Below are 27,206 nucleotides of genomic sequence, written 5' to 3'. Positions count from 1 at the left end.
TAAAACCCACAAATTCATCACTTGAGCGCACACTTGCGCTGATGTTGATTTAATAAGCCGAAATCTAAGTTTAAAATCCCCACATTTTTTAGACTCTAAGCGCATAATCCTTCATTTAGATATTTAGTAACCACTAAACTTTATAAATACGTTTGCGTCGCGAAAGTTTGTGCCTCAAAACCGCACATTTACGCTCATGAAATACGCTACGAAATGTCGTCGTGCCATTACACATATGAAAAGCGCCAAAAATTAAAAAAAAATATCTTGACATAACTGAAATGGACTCCGCTATCGAGCTGTGGCACACACATATGTATGTAGCAACAACAAATAATTGCCGACGCTTGGTAGTTCGTAATTTTGTTGTTTTTGCGGTTGCGCTATATCCTTGGTGGCCCTAATCGCCGGCTGCGGTCGCTGAGTAACACAACTACAAATACAACCAAGCAGTAAGTGAAAGCATGAGAGATAGCATGGCAAATAAGCGTTGAGTGTGTTGTAGCGAAAGCGTTTCGCAAACCACTCCAAAAGGCGAGCGACTTGTACTAATATTTTCATATAAAATGCAGTTGACGCTGAAGCGTTGGCCACTGCTAATTCCCGCAAACATTGCGACCTAATTTTGGCGTAGATATATTCGGTACACAGTTACTTTTTGCACAAAGTATAGCGATTGCCACATTTAATGTGACTGTCAGCTCGGTGGCAAGCACTCATATCAGGCAGCACACGCTTTCCGCACTGCCGCCTGCCACACACTCTACAGTGTAGTTATGCTTTCTGAAATTTAGACTCGCCATTCTATATAAGCACTTTGGCATTATCAGTATGCGCTTGGCCTTGCCTTACGCGCAGCTCCGTCCTGTTTGCCGCACCATTCATTCCGCGCATTCTATCTTTTGCTACAACGCCATGACATGTTCGCTTGTCGACCGCTTGGCCCTCGGTTGCTAGTGTCTGTGTACTGCCTTGTGGCTCCTGTCGCCAACCACCGCCCTATGCCTCTACTTAACGCTGGCTACGCTTTCCACTGACTGTTTGTCGTTTTGTTTTTCTGCCCCGCCGCCTCTTTGTCGTCATTCCGCCGAGTCGCGCGCATTATCTTTGCCACTTTGTTGCTTATTTACGGCGAAAAAATGGTTTGCAGGACACGCTTCCAATGTTGCTTGTAGCTGCCGCTTGTTTGTCCTGTCATTATCGGTGTCTTAGTGTGTGTGTGTGTGTGTGTGTGTGGTTACTTATACATATTTGATGTTGCGAAAATATATTTGCATGTTTGCTGTGTTTCTGTGTGCTTCACTCGCTAAACCAGCGCGGTTTGGGCGCAAAGCAAACAAGGAGTTGTCGTCGTTTCCGCTCTCGCTAGCGTTGGCTGGGGGTACAGCCGTCACGCCCTCATTAATGTTCACCACTAATGCTTGACATTGTCTGCTTTGCGCTTTTTTCGCTATTTTCTACTATCCTCCCGTCGCCATTTTGAGTTTATCCTATCTTTGGGTCGCAAGCGGTTCAGTTCGCATATCCTTTTGTTAGTATCGCCTTGCTGTAACGTTGACTTTTTCGGCTTTTTAAGGTTAGCCAGATATTTTAAATTTTAATTTTCATTTTTATGTTGCGTACGTGGTGTTGGTTTGTCTCCCGCCTTTGTGGCCTTAACGGCTGTTTTGCGGTGCTCTTGATTTTCATTGGTTGTTGATATTAGTGAGTGCCCCAAAGGAAAACTTTCACTAAATATTATCTGTGATTTGTTTTTCGTAATATTTTAAATATTTTTTTGACTCTTCAGTGACTGGTGACTGACGATGTCCCTATGATATTTGTCTTCAACTTCAGCAAGTATTTGAAGATCAATGTAAGATCCATTATTTGACAAAATTATAATAACCTTAAAACAAAATATTATCATTGCTGTAACCTCGAAAATAATTAGAGTAATAATGTATGAAATTTGTTTGTTCTTCGAATTTAATAAACTCAAGCTTACGGAACAACAAAAATTTGGTGTTTAAAACGTGTTTAATAAAATCGAGTTTTTGGAGCAACAAAAGTGTAAATTTAGTTGTTAAGACGTTTCCTTAAACCCATTTAAACTCTGTGTTTAAGAAACTCGAGTTTGTTAAACTCCGTGCTTGAGAAACTCGAGTTTGTGGTAAAACGCAAACTATTATTTGACAGTTCTAAAAATTTTGTTTTTGTATTAAACTCCGTTCTCAATAAACTCGAGTTTGTGAAGCGACAATAATTGGAGTTTAGTGTTAAAAAAGCTTCTATGAATGTTTTTGGATGTTAAACTTCACGTTTAAGAAACCCGAGTTTGTGGTAGATACAACAGAATCTAAAATGTGGTGTTAAAGGCGGAATGTGTCTGCAAAGCCTTGTTTTGAAAATCTTCTAAATGCTATAGTAATTCCATCTGAACAACATGTTTGAAGAGAGTGTCGATCAAAAGACAGAAATTCGTACCAAATTGTTAACACAAATTGTGACGAAATCGTGAAGATATCTTTTCTCTCACACAAAGGCTTGATTTTGATCGATAAGTCAGAACAGGAAATTCTATAAATGAGCAGCTTCTTGCGGGGAAAATAATGTGTGCAAAATTTCAGATCGATACCTCAAAAGCTGAAAGACTAGTTCACGTAAATACAGATAGACTGCTATTTAGTCAGTAAATCGATTCAGTTTGAAAATCTTATCATTTGTATGTATAGTGTATAGGGTCTATGACGTGTTCTTCTCCTTACAATTTATTATCATTTCGATTTCATTTTGGCTACAGGGAAGGTCACAATTATAGTATATGTAAGTATGTGCGCACATTTAGTGCATATTATTCGGTAATGGTCCACATTAACTCTTAAATATTAATCTAAATTCTGCTTTAGAGATTTGCTTGGCTTTTGGAAATAGAGTGGAATATATATCCTTACATATATAGATATGAAAATATATAAACACAGTTATAATTTTGTATAATATTAAAGCTAGTTAGATACAATTTTCATGCAACCATTGAGTGAGTTCGCTTTAACGTTGTGCTCTCGGTGGAATTTTGGATTCAAATTATTTGTGATTATCACGAATCAAAATGAATTAGTTCATGAATTTTCACTTCGTGAGTTTAATGAATTTATGATGAATTTTTTTAGCAATATTAACTTGTATTATATAGTAGATGAATTAAGAGAACAAGCGCACTTTTTGCTAGCTAAATTTAGACTTTTGTTTGAAAGAAATGAAAGCTTAATTTTCTGCTCCTCTTGAATATTTGAAATATGAGAAAACGAAGATAAGACACTCAAAAATGGTTTTTGTACCAAATATATTGATTATTTTTTGGCAAAAAAAAAAAAATTTAGTAAATTACCGTTACTTAGTATCAGTAGATTTATATCTACTGCTGTCTCATCTGCTTACTTTTTCTTGTACACTCAACTGCCGAGAAAGGCAGCTTACCTTAAGAACTACCAATTTTCTCACCAATACTCATTATGAGCCGCCATAAAGGTGAATGTGCACTTGAGCTAATGGCGGAAATATGGTTAAATGGAGAGAGGTGTGCCGCAGTGAATTACAATAAATTCGTGTTCAGACTAAATTCCTATTACACGCATGTGGGAGAGAGCCATTTTATTATAGCGAACTCAGTCAAGCAAAAAGTAACCAGGTATAGTATTTGGGGTAAGATATTTATATTTATTTTTGGTAAAAGCAATAATAATAATAATATTAATAATAATGCCTAAAATAAATAACACTAAAATTTTACTGCAAATTGCTTTATATGGATACATATATCGATACATCGTTGGTATCTTCGAATGAAAGAGAGAAATTATCATAAAATAATTCAATAATATCGACGCATCCACGCTTAGCAATCTTTAATAGAATGTAAAGGCAGTTTGTTTTCTCTCTCTCTATATATATTTATATATTGACATAGATATTAGAAGAAACATATGCTTACATATGCATATGGTAACTGATACTGTTAGTATTCCGTATCGACGATTGAGAGCGGGAGGTTGGATTCTCAATTCTCTGTGGATTTAACGGTCAGCTGATTTTAACTAACGCTGATTCTTTAAGGTGCAAGCTGTTTAGTATTCAGCGTAGCAAATATGCATGCAAGAAAAAATTGTAATCAGAGAGGATTACTAATAGTACTTTTGGATATAAAATTGAGGTCAAGATGGTGCAATAGGTTTGAGACAGTTCTTTGAGATCGAGATAGTGCATTAAATATTAAATATTTTATTATGATCGAGTTAGTTTAAGTCATCCATACCACAGGTAGGGTGTTTACCTCAAGATCCTGTAAGGATTCAACTGCTCTTTGGCAATTATATGATCTTCTGACATCTGTTTTTCCAACAAGCTCTTAACTTAAACTTTTTTAAGCTGAAAAATGTTATTATTCATTTAGACACATACAGTAGACTTCTAGATGTTACATCCACCAAAATGTTATATAAAAGTAAGCTAGTTTTAGAAACTTCAGATCCATGCAGAAAACTTCCTTTAATGGCCAAAATTAACTATTTTAAGGCAAAAGTTGAGTTATAAGATCGAGAAATAGTCACAATACTACAAAACGGGTACCTGAAATCTTCTTTCAAAAGATCTACTTAACTTCTGTATGCAAAAACCAAGCGTTCTTGTTAGAACGATTCTGAAAACGAGCAACTACATCTGAAATCAACATCAAACTTTTTAAGTGGATCCGTTAGTCCAACTATATATTAAGCCGATGGTTTAACAGACGTTGAATGCTAAATTAAGAAGGCTTAGAATTAAGAGAACCCATTATGTTATTCATATTAGAAGCATAAAAGCAACTCAATTTGTAGAAAATTAAAACATCCATAAATAAAAGGTTCTAAACTTCTAAAAAATCTGAAACTGCAACGTCTTTCAAGCATTTGCTGGTGCCTGACAACCTTCACTTCACACCCAAATCCTTATTTGTACTTCATCTACAAATCTCCTTACGTAATTATAGATGTGTTTGTCCGCACGTGTGTGCAACAAAAGCAACAATATAGCAAATCTTAATACCAATTTCCGTGTTATTTGTACAGCGCCTCACTGTTAAGACCGTCCTTGTGCCGCCCACGGATTTGTGTTGGTTCTGACTGACTAGCTCAGTGCTGTGCCAATTTTTTTTTATACTGCTCTTTTCTTGTCGGCTTTGGATTTATTTGGAACTTTAGTTTCTTTTTTTTTTGTATTTATTTTTAGAATTCATTGTTTCTTCATCCACAGTGTTGAATATGCTTTTTGCGTGTGAAATGGAAAGAGCTTGGTTACTGTGCCATTCATGCCGCTTTCGGTGTCTTTTTCAAATGGATTTATTTGGTTTGACAGTAAAAGGCAAATAATACTTAATCCGCCTTGTATATATAAAATGTTTGTAGCAGATATTTATTTATCACTGTCTTTGTTTTCTCAAAATGTAATAGAATTGTTTTTGCCGCCTTCAAAATTTCATTATCAATATCTGATGAAATATTTCTGAAGGCTCCCACAGCAAACAAGGAACAACAGTTTACTGGTGGACCGAAAATATCGCTCAACTCAAACGCACATGCCTCCACCTTCGCAGATCCTACACGAGATCCAGGGCCACATTCCGAGAAGCCGAGTCATATTAAGCAGCAGAAAAGGTGCTGAAACATCCCATCGATGATAGCAGAAAGAAAAAATGGGAGGAACAACGCGAGGATGTTAACAAAAATCCCTTGAATATAAAATAGTAATGAAGAAACTTGGTGAACGAGCAAAGCCACCTGACGTAACCGCAACCAAAATGGATCACATCCAAAAAGCACTCTTCCCCACACATGAAAAAAGTGATCCAGAACAGATTGTAAGATTCTCGAAAGGCTGCAACTAGCCACTGGCAAGCTCAAGCCCAACAAATAACCCGGCTCGGACGGGATCCCAGTAGAAAGAAATGCTGCAGAACGCCCCGCAGAGCTATTGAATATGTTCAACGCCAGCCTCGAAGCTGGAATATTCCCTGAATCCTGGAAAAAGCATTGGCTGATGTTGTAGAGAAAAAGGCAATCCCAACTTGCCTACCGCCCAATAGGCATGTTTGACACAGCGGGAAACTCTATGAAAGGCTACTTAAACCCAGACTCGAAGTGGCTATCAACGAAGTTGGAGGACTCGCCCCTAGACAACATGTCTTCAGACACGGCGGATCAACTTCAAGGGCTATAAAATGCGGCATAGAAAGTGTAGAGGCCACACACTTAGATGACATAATTACAAAACAATACTGTTGCTGGCGCCTTAAGATGTACGAAACGTCTTCCACAGCGCTAAATGGGTGGATATGATCGACGCTCTCGAAAAAAGCTTTAATCACCCGACTAGCTCAGAGTTTTGGTGCGGAGCTGCCTTAGTAACAGAGAACTGCTTTACCAACTTTGAGAGGGATCACGATAGATAGCAGTCACGTCAGGAGCAGCACAAGAATCCATTCTAGGCCCACACTTGTAAAACACCAGTTACGACGCTATACTTAAACACCAAATGCCAGACGAGTCATACTTAATTGGCTACGCGGACGATATTGCAACAGTAATTACAGCTGGAGACACAGAAGGGCGAAGAAAGCTCAATCAGCTTAATTAATCAAGATATGGACGCAAGCATGACTCAACTCACACAACCTCCAGCTCACTAAGAAAAAAACAAAGCTGCTACTGCTAACAAATAAGCACATACTCCTCGAAATATGTATGCAAAGGGCTGCGAATATTCCGAGGACACAAAAGGCAGTAAACTTCCTAGTCGTACGACTGGACCACAGACTAACCTTCTGGGAACAAATCCAGCCCGTTGCAGGAGAGGCAGTGAAAATCACCTCCTAACTTAGCAGTCTAATGACCACAATATAGATGGCATATTACGCGTACAAGCTAACCGTTTCAATATATATAATCACTCATACATATTTTTTATTTTTATTACAACTTCTTTATTAGAAGTGTTTTATTAAAATTTCTTTATCCGAGATTCTATATTGCTCACTGTAATATTTTATTTCAATGATTTCAGTAATGTCCAATATTTTTGCTGTCCACGCAAATTTCCCCGGCGAGAGACCTGTGTTAATAATATGCGAATTTTTTTAATCTAATATTTTTTATGTTTCTCGAATATTTTTATTGTTTCTCCGGTTTATTACTTTTTCTATGGTAATATGGGCGCTGTTAATGGCGCAGAAAAGTAGTCAACAAATATGTTTTATTGCCAGTGCAAATGTTAAACGAATTTTATGTTATTACCTTATATTTTGTATGCATACTTATTCATATATAAATCTAGTATCATATATTATCTAATAAAATAAACCATATAGTATTAGTGTAATAAAGCATATATTAGTTAGTAAAACAGCACTGCAACGCTTTTCAGGCGAGGAAATAGAAAGTAGACTTAAACGATGATTATAACAGCACTGTGTTGAGTTTCTAAAGGAATGAGAAAGAAGGCAGCTTCACTGGTTAAAAAAGTTCACATTATGATGATTGAAAAAAAACATGGAACGCAAGTCCATTTGAAGAACCCAGACAAAAAAACTTTGCATACCAAATATTTCAAATGATATATAAAATACCAGTTCAGAATATGTGGACCGTATGTCAGGGAATGAAATACTGTTACGGTGATGGAGGCTTTCGTTTAACGAAACAAAGACTATTCATCACATGAACCTATTTAAAAAGCTCCAACTCGATGGAAAGAACTGCAAAACATATCACAAGCCCATTTGATTACCCTCAGGTCAACGCAGCTCAAAGCTTCGGTTCATCCAAAACATTCAGTTGATTTGTAATAGATGCGGTAATTTGTGAAATATGTTATTTAGCTATTGGAAGGCTGAGGTCACGACTAATTGAATCGTTCCCTCAATGATGACTGATTTTCGACACCTTTACCTTTAATGTCGACTTGTGGACGTGGCAATGGTCTGAGTGGCCCAGATACAGTACTCCTCAACACTTTTACTCAAGTAGTTTACGTTTTCAGCAATGTTACATTTTACTGAAATAAACTTTATGAAATTCGTCCCTGAACTAACAGCAAAAAACAACAAAACTGTTTTTTTTTAACGATGAAGAGTGTTTTTACCATAAATAGTTTCTGCTTTGGCCAAAAAATATAAAAGATTTTGAAGAAATTTTGTAATAAGACAGCTCTGGATATCGGAAACTTCAGGAGCATTACTGTTGTAAAGTTTTCTTTTGGATCTGTTAGGTGGAGGAATACAACTTTCCTTATCATATTCATTCGTGCTTTGAACTGATGTTTTTACAGCTGGAGATTCAAATTTAGAAAAGTCATCCAGTTCACAGGTCCAAGGTTAGTAGATAAAGGTTTGACCTGGACTCTTTTCTCAGTCTTTTGAACTGTCATCCAGTTCCAAGGTCAAAGTTTGGTTGATAAAGATTGACCTGGACTCTCTTCTCAGTTCTTTGAATTTACATTTTTACAGGTGGAATTACGAATTTCGGAAACTCATTCCGTGCCAAGGCTAGTCGATAAAAAGTGAACTGGACTCTTTTAGAAAGTTCGAGCACATGTCTGTCTTTTTGTTTATTTCGTCAGAGTAGCAAAATTTGAATTTTTTTCTAACAAAATTCTGTTCTAAGAGCACTTACGTTAGACCAACTATAGGCCTTTAAAGTTTGAAGTGCTGAAACATTGGATATAGAGGTTATGTTAGATTAGGTTAAGAAGTCGATCCTAACAGAGATCTTACATGCACAGCTTGGAACAACGGTCCGTTGTGGTACCTTAAAATCCTAAATAATTGATTATAAGACCGTTAAAGAAACTAATGTCGGTTTAAACTTTGCCTCCTGGTTGACCGAGAGTAGGACTGCCAGGATTTCCACCTGAGTTTTTTTAAGGCTGAGTTATGAAGAATAAAGTGTCTGGATGTTTCTATCTCCGAAACCAAAAACTCTCTCTAAAATCTTGAAAAACAATACTTCCACCTTCAAAATTTGACCAATTTCTGCAAAGCCCTGCACTCGCTGTAATTTAAATGAAGTCCTCAAGGTAATGTGGAGGAGATGCATAAATTAATCGCAAATGCTTTGCATATACCATAACCCACTGACTGGCGACCTACCGTTTACCGAATCGATATTTCAAAGCGGAATGAACACCAGCTTGCCATATGAAAACGAAGTAAGCAAAAGGTTGTAACAAAAACAACAAAAAAACAGTGCATCAAATAAGTGAGCGATGTGGAATTACAAGCAGCGCTGATTGCTTTCAATTATGCAATGAATAATCACGTAATTAAAGGAAGAGAGCAGCGACTGGGCCAAGCCGTGGCCACGGACCAGCGCGCGCATACGGCACAGTGAGAGTGGGAGACGGGCACGGCAATGCGGTAAGTAGAAAATCTTGTTGGAAGTGTAATTAAAAAACTTGCGAACTTACAACGTTTACACAACTGACTAAACGAATGGCGGCAGCTGAGCGCAATGGAGTCGGCCAGAAGGCGCTGTGGCAGCGTTCGAGCGCGCGGGCACTCGGAATGGCTGGCAAGACATAACTAGCAGTGTTTGTATAATAAGGCGGCCACTTACCTGGTTAAATGTTGAATACCAAATTCAAAGCTCGTCGTTGAGTGCTTGAACTGTCACACTTCAATGTGTGTTTGTGTGGGTACAGGAGCAATTCGACGACGGCAGAGTTTATTAGCTTTGCGGCGTGAGGACAGAGCGTAGAGAGAATTCAATAAAAATTATGCGTAAAAGATGTGGCGGCGAATCGGTTGGTTAGGATTGCAATTGGCACTACTTTTTTTTTGGTTGAAAGAAGGAAAGAACGAACTCTCCCCTTTATATATTTTTTCGCAGCACTTCCTCAAAAAACCGTTACGCGATCGTTGAACTTGTACGTTTAATGGCGCTCACTACCTTTTCCGGAATGTCCGCACATCCAGCGACAGGGCAAGCTAATCAAGCTTAAATAATGAACTCAAATCGATTACTTGTTGCCGCGTGCAAAGAAAAATCAAATAACAGCTGAGTAGATAAGAGAAAATTAGCTGAAATCACGTTGTCTTTTATTTTAGTCACGTAATTATCTATTTGCTTTTTTTTTAATTTCGCTCACATTTACTTTGTGTGAAAATTTTCACGCTTTTCAACAACGCGCGCTATTGATTTTGCGCCGATCACACTCCCGCTGGTCGGCAGGCAATGCAAATTCACGCGCACTCACGAATCACGTACGAACGCTTGTAAAGTGGTCGACAGATTGGCAGTGAAATAACGACAATCGCGACAAAGCAACGAAGAGATAGAGAAAATTATGCAAAAACAAAAGAACACACGCTTGAAAATATTAATAACAGCAGCAACGCGCTTCCGCTTATTATTGACGCGGCTATAACTGCAGTTGCGGCTTATATAACGCACGTATGTTGTTGTTGTTCTGGTTATGTTGTTAATATTATAATATTATTTTTATCGGAACGTCGGAACGTCTGTTCTGCACAGAACTTCACTTACACACTTTTGCTTTCTTGCAACAGCTTTTATTTTTATTTTTAGAGATTTTTTTTTTTCGCTCCGCTTTCGTTCGTTTTATTACTTTATAAGACTGACAAACGACAAAAGTTGTGTGAAAAGAATTTTTATATTTTCTTTATATTTTTTTGTTATTGTTTGCTTGTTTACTTTTTCAGCAGTTTTTGTTTTTGTTTTGGGGCACTTTTTTATTTCTGTCTGATTTTAAGCAAGTGTTCGATTTCGTTGCCTCAAGTCTCGATTACGTAACTTGTTTTGTTTTTGTTGCTTTGGCTTTTTATACAGCGCAGTGTTCGCTTTCCGGCAACAGCAGCCTTTCTCAAGCTTTTTTGTTGCGTTTTTGTTGCTTTTGTTCTTTCAAGCAGGTGTTGGCGTTGACATTCTGCAAAGAAAATATAAATAAATTATTTTTCGTCAGGTTATACATATATGCGCACACACACACAAACACTCCAGTGTTGCTATTTGTGGAGCATTAAAGCTTTTGTTATGCTTCAGGTGAAGAGTGAATGAACTCGGGGGTTACGCGCATCAACTTGGGTGGTTATCTGCAGGTTAAGGTTCAGCGACTCAATGGAAAATGTTTCAAGGTGTGTTTTAATTAATATTTGCATGAATAAAGGGGCAGCATGCTTGAAAAATTTAACATATCCCCGAGTTACGATTTATAGAATCTCGAATTTATGGTAATATAGTGTAGTATATAGCATATAATATATATAGCAACTATAACAATTTATTTTACTTTCTGGTAGCCTTTAATATTAATGGAATAATTCAACACTTTAGGTACTAAGTATTTGAGATTGAAAGCAATATTCCATACTAACGAATATGAAAATTTTCACGACGTTTTACTTATGATGTTAACTTGATTAGTAATATTCTATACGCTATCGGATCAAATTTCACCCGGACTGATAACCAAAAATTTATTTTCATATAAGTATTTTAATACAAAACTTTATCTAATTTAAAACAGGCTCCTTTTGAGCCAACACAAGCATTCATAAGCTGCAGCTGGCTCGTTCTTGGAGCGTCATCTGAAAGATCGTCGGATAGTTTCGACGTCATATTCATAAACCCACGTCCCTTCACTAATAACTAAAAGATTGGTGAATCATATGGTGGTTCTCAACTGCGTTGCAAGCATCTCTTATGCGACTTCTAGTCGATGTCGTTTTTACAAAAGTTTCACGTTTCGTTTACTACAAAACAGGCCTCATACCCAAGAGAGTTACCAAAATGTGTTGAGTCGATCCATAAAAGAGGGACCGTCTGCTGTATTTGTGATGCCAAGAAAATGATTTCCAAACATAGTTTCTTTAAATTTTTTGATGTTATTTTCGTTAACAGACGTTGATGGATGATTCTCATGACGCAAGTTTTCGATGACTTCACGACATTCACGGCAAGCTTTGTTCCATTTAAATACTTTTTTTGTGGTAAATAAATTCAGTGATTCTGCAGTCGTGAGACACTTCTAAACACAAACAGACACTAATTGACATAGGGAATTGCTCATGAATATAAAAATCTAATACCAATCTAAGAAATAAATGTTATGGGTCCAAATGTACCAGTCTGAGTCAAATGATAAGATGGTATATTTGTTTATACTGATGAATAAAGTAGTTTTTTACCACTACTTGGTCATAGTTTCAATTTGATTAAAGATATTCTAAAGAAATAATCTTACTAATAAGTACATAATGCTCCTTAGTTTCGAATCATCAGCAATTTCCTGCCTAGTTCATTCCTATACTCTATAATTTATTGAATAAGATATGTTTCCACGGTTTCAGGATGTTTTTAAGAAAATTAAGAATTAAATCAATACCATATTATATTATATGTCAAAAGATCTTTATGACACTTACTTCGGGAGCCATTTAAAGAAGTTCAAATTTGGTTTCACACAAGAATAAATAATATTACGCTATATTTGTATATGATATCCCAAATCGGTGACGATGAAGCAGACGTCCCATTGCCCGGCCATGAAGAAGTACGAATAACAATTACCCGTTTAAAGAGCAACAAAGCGGCAGGCTTGATATAGAACTGATAAGGAACATGCGTCAGTTTCATTGTAGAATATGGTCGGACCAATCCACAAACAGAGAGACCCACAATCTGCGCCAACCACCTTGGGCTAAATCTCCTCAACATCGCATATAAGGTTCTATCGAGGGTACTGTGTGAAAGACTGAAGCCCATGGTCAAAAAACTGACTGGACCTTATCAGTATGACTTTAGAACTGGAAAATCAACAACTGACAAAATATTCACTATGCGCCAAGTCTGGGAAAAGACATACACCATCACTTCGTCGATTTAAAAGCGGCTTTTGACAACACGAAACGAAGGTGCCTTTATGCCGCTGTGTCTGAATTTGTTATCCCCGCAGAACTAATATGGCTATGTAAATTGACGTTGAGCAATACCAAAAGTTCCGTCAGGACCGGGAAGAATATCTCCTAGCCGTGGCTCCCAAGTCAAGTGTCTTGCCAACAAAGTCCTACTTTGGACTGCGAAGGTAATTGAGAAGAAAAGTCCTCCCTCAACGAGTGAAGGTCAAATTCTCACTCATCATCCCCGCCCTACTATATGGTGCAGAGGCATTGACAATGACAACATCTAACGAGTCGATTTATAGTCTTTTTTGTATTGGCTTCGGCGAATAGCACATTCGATTGAATGATGAGCTGTACGAGTTATACGACAACATTGACATAGTTCACCGAATTAAAGAACTGCGGCTACGCTGGCTAGGTCATGTCGTCATACAAATACTTAAATAACAGTAGGCTTAGCTGTATACATATGGTCTTCAAAAACATAACAATTGACGACATTTGGAGTAATTGAAAGAGCCTGTCGGTGCGTAAGGATTTTGTAAATGAGATACATAACTAGTAGAAGTCCAATGAAAACATTTTACAACTGAAAAGGCTTATTAAAGTGATGAATACTCAAAAGAAGAAATTAATTTGTTTTGTTTATATAATATAATATATATTGTATTATATTATATGTTTTAACTACAAGCCATTTTAGCGGAGAACTTAGTGTAAATGCATTTCTGTATTTAGAAGTGGAGCAAATGTTATACAGAGACTTAATTAGCTTATTTACAGCAACTTAATAACAACAACAATATCAGAAACGTCACTGAAACTACATCAATCAAGTCAAGCTGAAGTAAACTCTAAACAAAGAATACTCTTTGATAAAATTGTCAACGATAATTAGAGCTGTGAAGAAGAAATAATTTGAGACAGCAATCAAAGATAGTATTAAAATTTGGAAAGAAAATTTAAAATATAATATAATTCACAGTTATGTAGCTACTTAAAATTTGATTGCCTCTTATTGCATTTTCACCTTTGGCAAATTAACCTTTTTGAGTGAAAAATTGCCAGCCTGCCGCAAATCAAGCGCAGACATCAAAGTCTAGACTGATTATGTAATTGATTGCTTAAATATTTTTTTATTGCTTTGCTTTATATTCGCTTTTCGAGCTGAAATTCGGCGAAAAATCACTTTAAACTGTTTCACTTATTTCTCGTCTTCGTTGGTGAAGTGCTCGCCAGAAAATTTATATGGAAATTATGCAACGAGCGTCAGATGAAGTAGATATTGGGATATTGCTGAAGATTGCAAAAATCTGTGAGGAATTACTTCGTACGGAAATGCTGCTATCTCCGAGGAAATTGGTCACATCGGATTACTACAGCATATAGCTGCCATACAAACTGAACAATCAATCTTAATTTCAATAGATATCCTCACGAAATCGTGCACAGATTATTGTTGTTATTGTAACGGGTACCTAATCCGCTTTAGTATGGTAAGGATCAGAAAAATTGTCATCGTGGTCATCTAACGGGAGGCCAAGGAAACGTGATGTTTCGACGGGGTCGGACCAAATGGAGAAGGGTCTCAGATATGTAGGGTTAGCAGGGCTTGCAAAGAGGTGGCTAGTGTCATGCAGGGGCTCATTTCACGCTGGACATACATATGTTTGATATGTCAGGGGTCTATTCTGGATAAGTAGGAGTTTGACCTGCGACAGTATCAAGAACGAATGTATCATGTCAAAAGTTAGTTTCGTCCGAAGTCTGGTCGGCGTATTGTTTTATGTCGTCGACGTAATTGAGGAGGAACCTCGTGATACTCCTAGTAGACGGTTCCGCTTCAAGCAGGTGACTTCAGGGTTGATTTCTGCGAAAGCAAAAAACTGTTTGGAGCGGAGTTCATTATGCTCCTTGGCTGGGAGCATATCCGCCTTACTATGGAAGTGTTCGATGGGTGACATCAAGGGCCATCCTGTCGTAGTCCGTAGTCTGAGAAGTCTGTGGCCTCCTCGTCTTCTTTTGACTGCATCCAGGCGACTATATCGGTGTGGCGTAGTAAAGGTCCGGCGGGCCGATTGCATTGTATGTGGCCAACAACGTCTAGCGACTTGAGGACTTTGTTGCGGCTCTGTACATTGGCAATAACAGCGGTCGTCTGAGGAGTGAAAGAGCACAAGCTGTCGGAAGTCACATCTAAAATCTTAGGTTTATTATTATTAGTCGAAATCTTAAAGCTATCGACTATATTAAAGTCAAGTCTGTGCTCCTTCTTCTAGTTTGTGAATATGGTCGCTGTGGATTTAGTGGAGGAGGAAGTTAGGAAGGTCGGCCAGATAGCCATTTACGTTTGAGCATTTGCCATCAATTCCATTGCCCGACGTCATTATCGAGCAATCATCAGCGGACGAGGTGATAGAAATTCCTACTGATAGTTATTGTCTAGAACAGCGCTACAACCTCCGACCAAATTGCTTAAATCGGTCCACGGTATCACACAGCTGAGATGCAATTGAACCGAGCAAAATTAAGTCTTTGGATGGAAATTATTTTATTTATATTTATCAAAGATGTTGAAATTTTTGGTATATTTTCTTAAACCATCTGCAAAGCTAAAATTATCAACCTTTACTTTAGCATTAAAATCATTAAATATTACACAACTTCTTTTAATTTTGCTAATTTACGCTCGAGATGAAACGCACTATCATCGTGACGTTTTCTAATTACATTAAATACGAGCCAACTGTAAGAAAAAAAAACCTGAAGTAAAAGAAAAGCAAACCGAAATTGAAATAACTTAAAACTCGCCGCTGAAAGCGACTCCCTACACGCAGCTGGGAACCCTCCGATTCGCGCACTCTCACTTTTTTCGCCTTACAATTTTATGCTTCAATTATCGCACAACTTTTCCAGTAAACGCCAAACACCAAAAGAAGAAAACGCCGAAACGCCAAAACCTACAATACCGCCATTCAAAGCAGTTATATAGTAGATATATGTATGTATGTCTGTGTTTATAGCGGAATTGTGTTCGCATTACATAAATTTCGTTAACGGATGACTTAACAAACACATTGCGGAGCCAGTCGACTTCGATTTTTCTTTATTTAATTTTTGGAATTTTTTTTGCAAAACAAAAAAAAAAAAGAAAATGAAATTTGCTTGGCGCGCACAGCTGGAGTTGATATCTCCCGGCAATGACTTAAAGAGCAAGCAAACTGCTTGAAGTCCCTTTCTGCTACCAAAATTTTCGCCATTTAACTTTTTATATTTTTTATTTTTCTGGCCATATTTTCGTAATTTTTTTGTTTTTGTAAAAATCTATTACCAAATAATGTTGTCGCTCGTTTTCGTTGGAAAAAGTGAAATGTTAGCAGTTAACTATTGAAGGAGACCAACGAAAAATATAGCATTTTACTATTAAAACACACCTAAGGCAAATCTGGCAAAATAATGAGGGAGAAAAAATCATCAGAGTAGCGTATCGAATGTGCATAGTCATGTATGTTTGTAAGTAACGAAAAAGTAGTGGAGAAAAATAGCAAAGTAACCAACCGGTTTGGGCTCAAAATTTGTAGCGTAAGGCTTTGTCTTGTACCTTCCAATATCGCTTAAGGCATAACAAATGGTCAGATGCAATATCCATACGTTTAAAGTAAAGACCCTGTAGGAAATAGCTTATTAGTACACATATGTATATTTTAGTTTAAAGACAAGAAAATTTGGTAGCAATTTAATCTTTTCTAAAATAATTGAAGAAAAAATATACACAAATATCTTAGGTTCATAGCTATAAGCTTATGTAAGAAGCCTTCACTTCATCTTACGAGACTCACGATTTCATTCAAAATCGTTGAGTGTAGAAGCTTAACTAATTCGCGCATATGGGGATCACCATTTGAGACTTATGACTTCGATTTCAATTCGTCTACTATTGATTTTTACTATTTTTTAATATTTAGGAACTATAAAAACATAAACAGGTGAGAAAAAATTACATTTTCTGGAACAATGCCGAAAAGACAATTCAAGTCAGTGAACTCACATTGGACGAATACTAGTTCATTATCAAGCAGGGCTTTAAACTTGATCTATCTAAATCACGGACAAATTAGTTGATAATATTCGACCGAATAGACCACGTTCATCACGCAGTGCAGAAAATATAGCAACCTTAGCTGAGAGTGTACACGAAGACCATGGAGAGTCGGTTCAGCACCGTTCGCGGCAACTCGGACTGACGTATGGAAACGACGTGGCGCATTTTACGTCATGGTCTTGAATAGAAATCGTGCAAAATACACCTTGTTCAACAGCTCTATAGCCCCTAGGAAAGTTCCAAGAAGATCCGACGTTTTCAAGCCAAATTTTGTTCAACGATCAGGTCCCATTTCTGTCTCAATGGGTATGAAAACAAGCAAAATTGCCGCCTTTTGGACGAAGGGCAACCAGAAAAGGTTCAAGAGCTGACATTTCATCGAGAAAAAATAACGGTTTGGTGTGGTTTGTAAGCCGGTGAAATCTTCGATCCATATTTCTTCAAAAATGATGCCGATGAGAACGTAGCCATCAATGGCGACCGTTATCACGCCATGATAGCCGACTATTTGATGTCTGAGATTGAAGATCGTGATCTCTGTGACACTTGGCTTCAACAAGACAACGCCACTTGCCATACATCGCATCAATCAGTGGATTCATTAAGAGAACACCTCAATGAGCAGATAATTTCACGTTTCAGGCCGGTGGTTTAGCCACCATGACCGTGTGATATCACACCTAAAAACTTTTTCCTGTGGATATATGTAAGGTTCAAAGTCTATGCTGATAATCCCGGTTCGATTCAGGATTCGGAGCAAAGCATCACGTGTGTCATTCGCCAATTACCAGTAGAAATGCTCGAAAATTGGACTCAATAAAGGTCTTATCAATTAGTGAACTGTGCGCATACCTGTACCATTATTGTAGGCAAAGCTTTCCTCTTAAAAAGCCCCTGGTTCTTTCCACACGAAAAATTATTGCCTATGCTTAGGATCAGACCTCAAAGAAGTCTGAAATTATCAGCAGAAATACTCCATATTTTGTTTTCTTAATTCAGAGAAATCATGAATGTTATTATTTTGGAATCGAATCCTTCTTTTGCGCTTTGAATATGAAGATTAATCAATCTTATCATTTGAGAAAATATTTTTCTGTAATTTTAAACTAAACTCATGAGAAGTAAGTAAGTCGAAAAGGCCAAGTTATAGAACCATGCGCTTAAATGTAGGCAACGTTTCGCTTTAACAATTATGTTGCCTACATTTAGGGGGAGAGTTCGAAAGTGCTTAATGTTAAGGACATTCAAGCAAAAGATCGAATATCTTTCATGCACATATACACATAATTAACTTATTAACACTCATTGCCCTATATTCTAATCCTCAACTAATTTATATACTCAATAAATAATCAAATATGTATGCGTGGTACATTACAACACACTTTTCGAAGACTTTCCCTACTAAATTCAACTAATTTCACTATGGTTCTAATATTATAAATCTTCATTGTTGTACAGCAGCATTTTGTTGCAATGAAATGAAATCGAAATTGAAAGGTAATTCACAGCAATACATAGCAGAGGAGTATCAGCAGCAGAGGAGCGACAACAGAGGAGCACCAGCAGAGTATCAGCAATAACAACAACAGCAATAAGTCAACTAAACAAGCATTGTCTTCTTGTAATCAAGTTTTTGTTGTTGCCACACAAAGTGCCAGCAAGAAAAGCGCAGCAAGCAATACTAATGCGTTTGCCACAGTTTTGTGTGTTAATGTGGCAACAATGGCAGCAAGCGCTGAGGAGCAAAACAAGTTGGCTCCATACAAAAGTGAATTTATGTACCCAAAATATGTACATAATGATATATAACCAATATATATGTATACATAAACTGTTTGCCTCACTTTTGCATGGCCAAAGCTTGCAAGTTGTTGTTGTTGTTGCAGCTGTATTTGCAGTCTACAGCGTCTTTGTCGTGCTGCTGCAGCCGCCATCAACAAGCCAACAATATATAATTCTTGCCAAACACTGTTAGCTGTTAATATTAAATGTTGTTGTCGTGAACGTTTTTGTTGTTGTGTTTGTGCTGGTTGCAACTTATTGCTGTTTGTTGTGGTTGTGCTTGCAGCTTTGGCTGTCGCCAATGCCTGTTGCAGCACTCACCACTGCTGTTGTCGTCATGATCAGCAGTCAGCAGTTGTTGTTGTTATTGTTGCTTTTATTGTGTTGTTCTGCTTGTTGCTGATATAGTCGTGATTGTCGTCTACAGGCATTATTACAACACTCGCCGCATTTGCCATTGTCTTTGCTACTCAAGTAGTTGTTGTTGTAATCTGCTTGTAGTTCCACATTTCAGCGCTTTTGTGCCGCTGCTGGCTTCGCTTGTGTGATTATTGTCGTGAAACTGCGCTATGTTATGCAGTTGCTGTGGATTATTGTTGTTGTCAAGCATAGTTTCTCGCTACTTGCAGTTATTTATTTTCGGTTTTTAAGATTTTTGTTGTTGTTTTTGTATTTTTTTCAAAACAGACAAAATCTCGCTGTCTCACTTGCTCGCACCCACTCTTACTCTCTTTCTTTGTCTCCCTCTAACCAAAAATGCAGCCATTATCCTCCAGTCATTTTGCCTTGCAGCACTTACAGCAAATTGTTTGTTGTTATTTTTGACCGTTAAACTAAAAACTTTTGTAATTGGAATTTCTTTTCAGCTTTAGTTCAAAATTTTATGTTAAAAGTTGGACGTTTGCATTTCTCAAAATCTTCGCCACTTTAAACTTCAAGCTTCCAGCTAAACAAATTTCCACATTTCCCTCAATGTCCGGTCAGTGAGTGTCCAACAAACAACACAAACACATACACAGAAAATGTATAAACACGCACACACATACACACAAATTTGTACACTTCACCCACAAATCCAAATATTTGCGCATTTAAATACTCGAGTCCTCCATCAATATGTGACTCGCCTCCCTCATTCTTCTTGCTTTATGAATTTAATTTCGCATTGAAAGTTTTGCATTTTTTCGAAAATCTTTAAAATTATTGAAACCATATTTCGCAAGTTACTGTGCGGCGCTTATGTCCGAAATTTATGTTTTACTTTAATGGATTTTGTAAAAGTAAAGGCGTCCTTGTAGAGTTAAAGTTGCCGGTAGTAAACTTCTAAGGAAACTTTTGTTAAAGCAACATTCACACAAACCAACAACAATAATACCAAAAACTTTGAAAATAACTAAAATATTAATGAATTCGGTTTATGGTCAAGTTATAATATATTTAGTGCTTTTAGTTGAAAGGGAATGAAAATAAATATTACTTATCGGTTTTAATCGAATTTACTGGAATTTTGAAAATTTCTTTAATAGAGAGTTAAAGATTCGATAAAAAAAGTTTAAAAAGTTCTATTTTCTTACATTAGAATTAAAAAAAAAATTGTAATTTTCATACACGCTTGAGTTCCAACGATTATTGGACGTCGATTACACCTTCTATTATCGACATAAGTCTGGTTTCCGTTAACAAAAATTAAGCTATTCTTCCCAAAAGCTTCTCCTTTTTATCTTTTCAACTATTCAGAAGATAGTTCGAAAATTATTTGCATAGATGTAGGACATTTTCTTCTTCCTTATTGGAGTGGACACTACTTACGCTGTAAGACTTCAGTGAAATAAATTTTTATGTCTTGGCTATCATGAGTTCTCGCGCGTTCAAGGTCCTACAGTATTAGGACTATTTTACAGTAAGGATGGTCATTGGATATCTAAGACTCTACCTACACGTAAGTATAACTTTATATGAAGTCAGTGATTGAGATCAAAGTAATGCTACAATATTCTATATCAACTCTAACTTAAAATGCCGCAACAATTATCTAGAATACCTGAGACTAAAACTCTCTAACGGATTCTCGAAGAAAGTTGTTACTAATAAAGGATTAATAATAATGTCCAAGCTGCGAGTCATTTCTGCTATATCAGAATGAGAAGGATTTTAGTCAAAAATGTACTAAAATAAGAGGCCATTCAAGCATAAAACCTCAAAAGTGAGCAATATTGATTGGAAAGGCAAATAAGGAGATATAGAGAAAACCAGGAAGAGAAAATCAAGCAAAATTTTTTATGGGTTTACAACACATTTTTTGGATTATAATATTGTGGCTAGTGAACCAAAACAAAAAAAGAATATCGATAATTCCTGTAAATTAAGTTTATCGATTTATCGATGATATTAACGAAACTTCAAACGTATTCTAAAAATTTTATGGGTATAAATTGCTTTTTCGATTGTAGTATTATAGCTAGTGAACCGGGCAATTACGAATAAACGAATACCGATAATTATTGGTAGTAAATTACATCGATAGTTTCAAAACTTTAGACAAGTGCTATTTAAAGTAAAAACTTTAAAAATATAGGAAGAATTTCAAGGATTTTAAATTTTTTTCGATTATTATATTGTAAATAATAAAAAATAATTTTGATACTAAAAATTAAATATATCGATTAATATATAATTTTATCAAACATAAAAAGTATTGGAAAATTTTCATGAGTTAAAAATTTTTTTCGATTAGAACTAAGCGAAGGAATATCGATAATTACTTATAAAAGTTTATCGATTAAACGTTAATATTTAATAATTTTAGGTAAATGCCGGTAACAGTACAAATAACAAAAAGTTTTTAAAAATTGCATGGTCAAGTACATATGTATATCGATTAACCGATTACTTTTACAAACTTTAAGTAATTAAATTGTGTTTAACAGTAGCACTTTCGTGGAAAGTAGAAAATTTTTGAAGGCTTTAAAAAAATTTGTCGATTACATTGTGAACAAAACAAAAGGAATATCGATAATTACTAAAAGTTAAGTTAGTTTTTAAGAATTTAAAATATGTGTTCGATTAAAATATTGTGGCTAGTAAACAAAACAAATACCAATAAACGAAGAATTGTTTATTTTTAAAAATATAACCGCACCGTTAATGAAAATTTTATGATTAACTATATCGATTAATCGATAACTTTTAAAAATTTTATACAAGTATTGTTAAACTTAAAACTTTTTAATTTTTGGAAAATTTCCGTGCCTTTAAAAAAGTTTTCGATTACTTTATTTGTCAGTAGTGAAAAAATCAAGTACCAAGAGGCGTTTGCGAGTAATTAAATATATCGATGAATCGATAATTTTTACAAATCTTAGACAAGTGCCGTTAACTGTGATAACTACAAGTAAATAATTTTGATAATTAATGAAAGCTCAATATATTAATTAATCGATAACTTTTGCATACATTAGGTAAACATCAGCAAGAGTAAGAACTTGAAGAATGTTACTGACTTTACACTCTGCACTTTTGTGTCTTGGTATTATACGATACGATAGAACAGGCTTAATTTAAGCAATAGTCATTAAAACTCTCGCAAATTTGGATTTTCATTGACTATAACTTTTATCTAACCTTATATCTATTAGTATTTTATGCATAATATAAATATAATTTTGAGCCTTTATTTGTCTGATCTTTACTAAACTCTCAATTGTATTATAAAAACAAGCTATCGATACTTTTTACAATTCTGAGTACTATTATCGATATTTTTTAAAAGTGCTCTGTGTTAGTAAAAAGAAAATTACTTCGGAAAAGTAGTAATTTAACCGCTAAGAAAAAATAAGTCAAAAAAAGTACACATTTTGTTGCTAAGCGTAATACAAAGTAGTCACTTTGGTTAATGTAAACTTCGTAGATAAAAATATGCAATAAATATATTTACACTCTGCCATTCATTTGTGATTCATTTTGGTGCAAAGTCTTGTCATTTGTTTATTTACATATACTTTACACATATTTGTATATTTACCTCACACTCGAGGTAGTTTATACTTGCTAATGGCTGAGTAAGCAATATTTCTAACTTAAAATTTATGAGTTTTTTTGTGCCAGATAAAGGTTGATATTTTCCACAAAGATTTGTGTAAAGTTGTGCTAATGAAGCTTGCGATAGAAGATGGGTACTTTTTGCAATCATTTGTTGGGTAATTTGCGAGGAAATTAGCGATTGTGAAATTTGAAAAACACGGCTATTAGCTGCACTTAAATGATTATTTTAAAATGTGCGCAGTACAAAGACTGAATTGTAGACATAACTTAGCACTAATTATTGGATTTGTCTAGACTTCCAGGTTCACAATTATTCCTTCACTGGCGTTCAAGTATATATTTATGATCTAATAAATAAGGTTATATGTAGAGTGTGCCCATAAGCGCCCATATTCAGACTAAATGATGAGGTTATAGTGATTTTGTCATGGACCGTATACTTTAGAAATCTGTCGAATATTTTATGAGGTATGAAATTAGTTCCTAAAAGTAGAAGGCGGCATCTTCTTTGAAAACAAATTTCTACACTGATCTATATTTGCCATTTTTGGGGTTAATCTTTAGGGAGTTATCGTACTGTTAGTGTTTTTCACACTGTAAATGAAATCTAATTTTTACTGTTGGTGAAATGCATATTGAAGGACTGAGCTGTGATTGGCATAGTTTCACTACAAGTACGTGGGTAGACCATGTCAATATATAAAAGAGTAAAATTTTCAGGTTTAATTTGACCATGTTTTTGTTTTCTTAAAGGCTTATCTTTAACTACTTTCAATTTCAAGTCAAAGTATTATTAGGTGTGTCATCAAAATGGCATATCAAGTGTTAATTGAGCCCGATAGGGCTGCACTCCTACCTACCTATTAGGTGTGTACTTTCAAAATAAGTGATGAGATGTGAAATTCATCAAAATAAAACATTTTTAAGAAAATTGACAACGAAAATTAAAATTTAAAATATAAACTTAAACTTAAACTGAAACTTAAACTTAAACTTAAACTTAAACTTAAACTTAAACTTAAACTTAAACTTAAACTTAAACTTAAACTTAAATTTAAACTTAAACTTAAACTTAAACTTAAACTTAAACTTAATCTTAAACTTAAACTTAAACTTAAACTTAAACTTAAACTTAAACTTAAACTTAAACTTAAACTTAAACTTAAACTTAAACTTAAACTTAAACTTAAACTTAAACTTAAACTTAAACTTAAACTTAAACTTAAACTTAAACTTAAACTTAAACTTAAACTTAAACTTAAACTTAAACTTAAACTTAAACTTAAACTTAAACTTAAACTTAAACTTAAACTTAAACTTAAAAACTTAAACTTAAACTTAAACTTAAACTTAAACTTAAACTTAAACTTAAACTTAAACTTAAACTTAAACTTAAACTTAAACTTAAACTTAAACTTAAACTTAAACTTAAACTTAAACTTAAACTTAAACTTAAACTTAAACTTAAACTTAAACTTAAACTTAAACTTAAACTTAAACTTAAACTTAAACTTAAACTTAAACTTAAACTTAAACTTAAACTTAAACTTAAACTTAAACTTAAACTTAAACATAAACTTAAACTTAAACCTAAACTTAAACCTAAACTTAAACTTAAAACTATATTAAATTAAAATAGGTAAAAAAAGCAAAAATTACAAATTACAATTATTAATATAATACAGATATAATCAGTTACATATATGTCAAAAAAGTCTTGCGGTAAAGGCAAAAATGCATCTCAAGCCGCCAATAAAATTTGTGCAGTTTATGGACCCGATACAGTTTCCATTTCCACCGCAAAACGATGGTTTCAACGTTTTCGTTCTGGTGTAGAGGTGGTCGAGGATGCGCCACGCTCCGGAAGGCTTGTCGTCGAAAATTGCGATAAAATCGCTGAATCGGTCAAGAGCTGGGCATGAGTCATAAAAAATTCATTTCAATTTCAATAAAAAAAAAAATTCAATAAAAATACCGCAAGACTTTTTTACCTTTATAAATTTTTAAAATAAAAAAGTATTTTCATAAGCTTATTAAGCTTCAAAATATATATGTATGTGTAAATGTGTATTCATCTATTATATGTACATGCATGTATATATATTTTTTTTCAAATTCGTAATCCAAAAACAACATGTAAAGCTCAACGCAATTATCCAAACTCGAGTCCAGCATTGAGTCATGGGCAATTTTCTACCATAGATAGCTGCAAAAACTTATCTGATGAAAGTTTTAATATATGCAACAACAAAACTAATGTAGGGAAATAAAAAACTTGTACTCAAAATCGAATTCGAATAAAATAAACCATCAATATATTCATAATGAAATGATTTGATTATAGACATTGATTGCATAAAAATTAGCAATGATTATTGGCAACAGACGCTGACGGCAATAAAAGCCACAAACATTTGCGGCAAATCGAACAAACACGAGCAAACACAAAAAGCATAACAACAATAAAAGCGATGATGAATTTCTCGAAGCAAACGAAAGTGAATAAGTACGTATATAATATACTGCATATAGAGCATGTACATAATGTATGCGAGAGTGTATGTGTGCTACCAAATGGGCAGCAATAATGATGGCGGAAAGCGAAAAGTGCTGATAGCCAACAAAATAAATGCACGTCGATTGCTGATTACAAATACATGCACACACACACAGTTATAAGCACTCACACTGTTACAAACACTCACACAGGCATAAGCACACTCTAAAAGCGCCGAAAAGAAATTCCTGCTGCGTGTAGGGGTGTGTGTATGGCGCTGCCGGCAACAGTTGCAACCTCATTGACATTTGTTTACTGACTCAGTTAAATGGCAATTTCGCTGTGAAATTTAGGGGAAACGCTTCGAATGTTAATCAAATTTGTGCAAAGTGTCGCAATAAATCTGCGCTAAGGGCAAACAACTCGCTCTCTGTGTGTCATGGCAAGCAAATCAATAGGCAATGGGCAGCAGCAGCAGGCCGAAGAGTGAAGTGAAGGAAATGAAAGTAGAAAATATTGAAGGATTTTTTTTTTGTATTGAGCGCTTGAAATAATGACAATACGACATTGTGATTTCAAGCAGAAATGTGAGAGAATAAATTTAATTTTATACTAATTTGATTTATCAGATTCGGTCTATATAAATATATACATATACATATATAAATTTACAATAATATAAACCGGTTTTGGCTAAATTAAATTGATTAATCAGCGAGGCGCAGTGTTACTAAAGACAAACGAAAATATATTCAAGCACAGTGTGCTGATAACATGAAAGTACAGGAAAAAAATTCTAATAATAAAATTGAAATTTAAGAACATTCTTCATTAATTCAGCTGTATGCAAGCTATAATAGACTTCACAAATAAAAAAGTTTTCATACAAAGTTTCCAAGAGCTTGATTTTTATTGTGCAGTGTGTATGGCAGCTACATATATGCTATAATATTCCGATTTGGAAAATTTCTTCAGATATAGTAGTCCTTGGGTAATGATGTGAGACAAATTTCATGAAGCTACATTGGTAAACAAAAAAGTTATCCTTCCAAGCACTTAATTCTGATCATTCAGTTTCTACGGCGGCTATAAGCTTAGCTTAGTTTTCCGTTGTCGGCACTTTCGACCAATGAGGAACTTCTTGAGGTTAAAAAGACGTGTGCAAAATTTCAGGCTGATATCTGAACATCAGAGGGACTAGTTAGCTATACAGGCAGATAAACGGACAGCCGAACTTGGCTATATCGTCTCCGACATTTCTTTCTGAGCAAACTTAATATACCCTATTCCAGTCTAAAGTGGAAATTTTACACAAAACACAACTTTAATATTGTGAAGTCGCCATTTTGTTAAAAATCAAAAATTAGACCAGCACTTCGATCAATAATATAACAAAAACAAATTATTTGGTTTTTTGAGTTTGTAATTTTTAGGCAGAAAAATCTTCCTCATCGTCAACACTTTTATCCGGGGTTCTCGCTGGGGATTGGCTAGGCAATTAAGGGATTTCAAAATCAACAAAAAAGCGCATCTTTTCTGACTTTTAAGCGTTTATTAACCACTAATTTGTAAGCAACTTAAGTTGCTGATAAGATCTACAACACATAAGCTTCTATTTCGACAATAATTCAGTATCAAAAGCTAGACACAGTAGAACTATAAAGAATAGCATGCAGGCTATCCTTAAAGACCAGTCTAGGTTTTTCGAAAAATTGATTTTCGGATCTCAAAACACACATTAGAATATATTTTTATTTAGGTACAGATAATACTAGTCCCTTGAATCACCATCGCCTGCCAAGTTCCTCTTGATAAAAGTAATTCCTAATACCTCTTTGTTTCTAAATGTG

The 27,206-nt window shown here is 35.2% G+C and overlaps 1 protein-coding gene across 3 annotated transcripts in view; it reads right to left on the bottom strand.

Annotated features, from left to right (window-relative positions):
- The window catches only part of LOC126760138 (furin-like protease 2), a 395,670-nt gene that overhangs the window by 349,750 nt on the left and 18,714 nt on the right, over window positions 1-27,206 (bottom strand). For all 3 annotated transcript variants that reach the window (XM_050475573.1, XM_050475575.1, XM_050475576.1), the window contains exon 2: window positions 9,627-10,956. The gene's annotated coding sequence lies outside the window, so the exon portion shown is untranslated. The remainder of the gene's footprint in view (window positions 1-9,626; window positions 10,957-27,206) is intronic.

Source organism: Bactrocera neohumeralis, chromosome 5, assembly GCF_024586455.1.
Source record: "Bactrocera neohumeralis isolate Rockhampton chromosome 5, APGP_CSIRO_Bneo_wtdbg2-racon-allhic-juicebox.fasta_v2, whole genome shotgun sequence".
Taxonomy (NCBI): Eukaryota; Metazoa; Arthropoda; class Insecta; order Diptera; family Tephritidae; genus Bactrocera; species Bactrocera neohumeralis.
Note: the sequence above shows the minus strand (reverse complement) of the source record. Positions and strands in the feature narration are given on the sequence as shown.